A 6,000-nucleotide genomic window follows, 5' to 3' on the forward strand; every position below is an offset into this window, starting at 1 on the left:
AGTCAGAGCCTTGCTATTTCACGGTCAATTCCAAAAAACCTGTTTAGACATTCTCTGCTGAGATCTATGACTCAGGCTCTTGGTCTTGTTATTAGACAGTTTAATGGTTTGAGATTTGTTATTTTAAATGGGTTTTTCAGAGAGAAAATAGTGGATCCAGGATTTTCTTTGGGGGGGGGGGGGGTGCATAATAGGTTGCTTGGATAAACTTGCAAACAAAGAAATACCCACAATTTAAAAATAACATCGACAATTATGCATTGTAGGTAGGTAGTGGAAATGGTCTAAAGTACTAAAGAGTTTCGCCTTTATTTTAATGTTTTCGGATGAAAAGAGGAGGTGATATGTCATATAATGCAGGGCTTTAATTGGATGAAAATAGGCAGTAAAGTGGCCACCATTTCCTCACAAAAATTCAAAACTTAAATTAATAATTTTTGCACTTCTCATACAATTACTTTCTATTATACAAATCCCCTAAAAAACTACTAGGTTATGTTGTAAAAGCCACCCCTCTTGGCAAAAAAAAAGCAACACAAAAACCAAAACAGACTGCCAAAAAAGTAATGATAGGCCTATCAATTTCTTTTTCTCAGTGCCAAGACTCAAAAACAAAATCTTTTGACAGTAAAAAGAACTAGGCTAAATATTTTCCTTTTCAGTCCCATTGTGACAGCACAATCCTGAAATATCATTTTGACAGCCTAAAGAAGTTAGGATTTTAGATTTCTCCTCCTTGTTATTATGAAATGAAGAAAATTCATTAAGATCCTATCACCTACTCGTACGTTAAAAATACCTCAATTTTTCTAATTTTTCCCCTCCCTTCAGCCTCCATATGGCCGAATCGGGGAATCAAGGAAATCAAATCAATTTGTACTGTTCCCTGACACGCCTACCAATTTTCATCGTCCTAGCATGTCCAGAAGCACCAAACTCACCAAAGCACTGAACCCCACCACCTAACTCCCCCAAAGAGAGTGGATCCGGTCCGGTCACGTCAGTCACGTATCTACGACATTTATAAGCGTTTTCCAAGAATTCCGGTCTCCCCCTAATATCAACAGATTTGGTCAGGATTTGAAATAAGAGCTCTAGGACATGAGTTCCTTCTAAATATCAAATTTCACTAAGATCCAGTTAAAAATACCTCAATTTTTCTAATTTTTCCAAATTAATAACCCCCAGCTCCCCCAAAGAGAACGTATCCGTACCAATTATGTCAATCTCGTATCTATAACTTGTGCATATTCTTTCCACCAAGTTTTATCCTGATCTCTCCGCTTTAACCGTTTTCCAAGATTTCCCCCCCCCCCAATGACACTGGATCCGGTCGGGATATAAAATAAGAGATCTGAGTTTCAAGGTCCTTCTAAATATGAAATTTCATTAAGATACGATCACTATTTCGTAAGTTAAAAATACCTCATTTTTTCTAATATTTTAGAATTAAATCTCCCCCCCCCCCCAACTCCCTCAAAGAGAGCAGATCCGTCCCAGTTATATCAATCCCGTATTTAATACTTGTGCTTATTTTCCCCACCAAGTTTCATCCTGATCCCTCCACTCTAAGCATTTTCAAAGATTTTAGGTTCCACCCCCCAACTTCCCCTTCCCCGGATCCGGTCAGAATGTGAAATAAGATCTCTGAGACATGATATCCTTCCAAATATAAAATTTCATTAAGATCCGATCACTCCTTCGTAAGTTAAAAATAATTCATTTTTCTAATTTTTCAGAATTAACCCCCCCCCCCCGCAGCTCCCCGAAAGAGAGTGGGCCTCTCTGATACGTCTGCCAAATTTCATCGTCCTAACTTACCTGGAAGCGCCTAAAGTAGTAAAACCGCGACAGACCGACAGAATTTGCTATTGCTATATGTCACTTGGTTAATACAAAGTGCCATAAAAATATAGGCTATCAATGATAGCAAGACCGAACCCAGGAACCAGGACTAGGTCCCCTCCCTCTCCCTCCAAAAAATGTTTATCCAACACAAAAAGATGTTTAAAGCATAAAACGTGTGAAATCCAACATTTTATGTATAAAACGTTTTATGGTCGGGTGGAGGGGGATACGTGGGAGGATCCTTCCAAGGGGTGGATTTATCACGGGGAAGCGCATTTCCAAAAAGGGGATGCTGGATTTTCCAGCTTTATTTGAAAAAAAAAACATTTTTGGTTACTTTTTAAGTAACCAAAAAATTCGAGGGAAATTAGGCCACCTCCCCCGCCCCTTATTGATCAAAATTGTCCGATCAAAAGTTTGAAAACACAATTTAGCCATACAAAAATAATATGCAAATTTCGTTTTAATTATTCAGTTACGATGAGCCAAAATCAAAATCTACATTAATTCAAATGCGTTCAGAAATTAAATAAAAAAAGTTTGTTTCCGTGAAAGTAAGGAGCGGCATTAAAACTTAAAACGGATAGAAATGACTCCGTATATAAAAGGGGCTGTCCCCTCCTCAACGCCCCGCTCTTTATGCTAAAGTTTTCTATTGTTTTAAAAAGTACAACTGTGACAAAGAGTTAAATTTTAGCGTAAGGAGTGGGGGCGTTGATGAGGAGACAGCCCCTTTCATATACTGAACCCATAAAGGAGGATGAAGGGATTAGACCTTCCTGCTCCCCCCAAAAATTTCTCCAACACAAGAGACGTATTAAAAATACATTTGTTTTTTAAGGTTTCTTTTTGCAACCCCTCCCCCCAGCAAGCCTTAAATGGTATTAAAGTTAAAATAAACCAACCCAAGTTTTTTTTAAACTTTTAATAGACTTCTAAATTGCATTTTGAGATCCGATGACAGGTTATGGTTTTAAACCGACAAGACCGGAAAGATAACGAACAAAGTTTGTGCGTAATGTATCAAGAAATAATAAATATTAGGGTGGCATTTCGAGTTTGGTCAAAGCACCTGCTATTGAAAGTTGTGAGAGAATTAATAGTAGATCTGAAAACGCTTTGACTGTATATTTGTTTTGAATATGGGAAGCAATTAATTTTGGGTTTACTCCCAAAGCAATTAATTTACGTGCACGGAATAGTTCGTACAGTCGAGAAAATACTAGGGAAATTATTGAAGAAAAATTATCGTTAATACAAGAAAGTTAGAGAGATCTGGAGTGCGTGTTGATGGGGGATTTTAATGCGAATACCGGTATGGAGGCTGAGATCTTAGATGTGTTGATCCCAAATTTAGGTGATTTTGTCCCAATTTGTTGTAGAATACCACGAAGTAACAAGGATGAAAAAACAAAAATAAATATATGGTGAAGAAAGCTCCTGGCGCTTTGTGGGGAACATGATCTGATGATTACTTGCCTTTCGGGACCAACTCCTAGTGTTGTAGATTATGCGCTAATTAAAACGCAATTTGTACCTGAATCAATTAATATGGGAACATTAGCTTTAGTTAGATCTGATCGTAGAGCTATTAAGCTTCAGCTGAAGGTTGGGCAGTTTCAGGACCGCGTCCCACGAGTAAGAAATTTCTACAATGTGGGGTTTAGAAAAGTAGGTTTAGAAAAACGAATTAGAAATTATTTAACAGATAAGATATTGAGGCATTTAAAAGAGAGCTCTTGGAATCGCATGTAAAAAATAAGTTGAAAGCGTTAGAGGACTATGAAAAAGATGCAAATGGTGTAATTATGCAGTTAAATGAAATAAATGAGCAGTTGTGTAGATTCGTGTGGCCTGCCAAAAAAATATAAAAAAGAATGAGCCATATTTTGATTTGAATTGCAAGTTAATTAAATTAAAAAAAACTATTTTTTAGTAACTGAAAGTAAGGAGCCACATTAAAAGTTAAAACGAGCAGAAATTAGTCCGTGAATAACAGGGGCTGTTCCCTTCTCAACGCCCCGCTCTTTACGCTAAAGTTTGACTCTTTCTCTCAATTCTGCTTTATTAAACAGTAAAAAACTTTAGCGTAAAGAGCGGGGCGTTGAGAAGGGAACAAACTAGTTTTTTATATTTAATTTCTGAACATTTTTGAATTAATGCATGTTTGATTTTGGCTCTCCGCACATAAATTATGAAAATGAAATTTGCATATTAATTCTTTTTTTGGCTAAATGGCTTTCTCTTAGTTTTGATCAGACAATTTTGAGGAATAAGGGGTGGGGGAGGAGGCCTAATTACCCTCCAATTTTTTGGCAACTAGAACTTTTAATTTTTATCGAACATTTTTATTAGTAAAAAATATACGTAACTTAAGAATTAACTTGCATAATGAACTTTTATATTCTTATATTTTTATTCCGTATATGAGGGGGTTTATCCCTTCGTTAATACCTCACTCTTTACACTAAAGCTTAGATTTTGTCCCAACTCTTTAAGAATGACCCCTGAATCAGAAAGGCCGTAAAATAAATAGTTGAAATTACTAAAAATACTTTAGCGTAAAGAGCGAGGTATCTAGGAGGAGATGAACCCCTCATATATGTAATAATCTCTGTTCGTTTTAAGTTTTAATGCTATCCCTTACTTTCAGTTGAAAAAACTTCTTCATATTTATTTTTTCATTGATTTTTTATAATAATGCTAGAAAATCCTGCGCCCCTTCATTGAATTCTCTTCCCCTGTGACATATTCCTCCAAAGAAAGATCCTCTCGCATATCCCCCTCCCCTCAACCTCCCCCCAACCCAAAATAGTCCCCCTGAAAAACTGTACACTTCCCAATAACCATTACTGTGTATAAACACTGGTCAAAGTTTGTAACTTGCAGCCCCTCTCCTGGGGACTGAGGGGGAGTAAGTCATCCCAAAGACATATTTATTAAGGTTTTCGACTATGCTGATCGAATTGGCTATCTCAAAATTTTGATCCGTTGACTTTGGGGAAAAAATGAGCGTTGGAGGGGGCCTAGGTGCCATCCAATTTTTTGGTCACTTAAGAAAGGCACTAGAACTTTTCATTTCCGTTAGAATGAGCCTTCTTGCGACATTTTAGGACCACTTGGTCGATACGATGACCCCTGGAAAAAAAAAAAAACACGCAACCGTGATTCGTCTTCTGGCAAAAAATACAAAATTCCACATTTTTGTAGATAGGAGCTTGAAACTTCTATAGTAGGGTTTTCTGACACGCTGAATCTGATGGTGTCATTTTCGTGACTGATGGTGTCATTTTCATTTTCGTAAATTAATAATCTTTGTACTTCTCATACATTTACTTTCTATTATATAAATCAACAGACTGATTTAAAAGAAAATCAGAGGCTTAATGCCGGTCAGGATTTAAAATAAGAGCTCTGAGTCACGGTGTCCTTCTAAATATCAAAATTCCCCAAGATCCGATCACCAACTCATAAGTTATAAATACCTAATTTTTCTAATTTTTCCTCTCCCTATAGCCCCCCAGATGGTCGAATCTGTGAAAACGACTATATCAAGTCAATTTATGCAGCTCCCTGACACGCCTACCAATTTTCATCGTCCTAGCTCGTACAGAAGCACCAAATCACTGAACCCCTCCCCCAACTCCCCCAAGGAGAGCAAATCCGGTACGGTTACGTCCAAATGCCCACACTTCTTTGTTTTTTCTCACTTAAGAAAAACAGAAAAACTTTTGTGCTGAAAGAAGTAGACCTAGTACTTTTTTTATAAGTAAAAAGTGATTGGAGATCAATCAACCATGGGGGTATTTTCCAGGGGTAAATACCCCCCTCCCCCGAACGAAAAATAGAATCCTCGTTTAAACACTTTCAGAAGCACTTAGGTCTATTTGCCTATTCATAATAAGAAAGCATTATGGAACAACCTCCCTCACGTAATAGGCTAATTTATGTTCGTTTTAAATTATAATGTCGGTCCTTACATTCTTTTGAAAAATTTTATTCGTCCTCTTTCAAATTTTAAGTTTAAATTACCAACGCTAAAATCAAATTAGTTACTCAGACAATAACATTAAAAAAGATTGTTTTCAGTTGCTAGCGAGCTAAACAAATGAATTTATAATTAACCCGATGAACAAAATTTCGACTGAAAAT

The sequence above is a fragment of the Artemia franciscana genome, unplaced genomic scaffold (assembly GCF_032884065.1).
Source record: "Artemia franciscana unplaced genomic scaffold, ASM3288406v1 Scaffold_1866, whole genome shotgun sequence".
Taxonomy (NCBI): Eukaryota; Metazoa; Arthropoda; class Branchiopoda; order Anostraca; family Artemiidae; genus Artemia; species Artemia franciscana.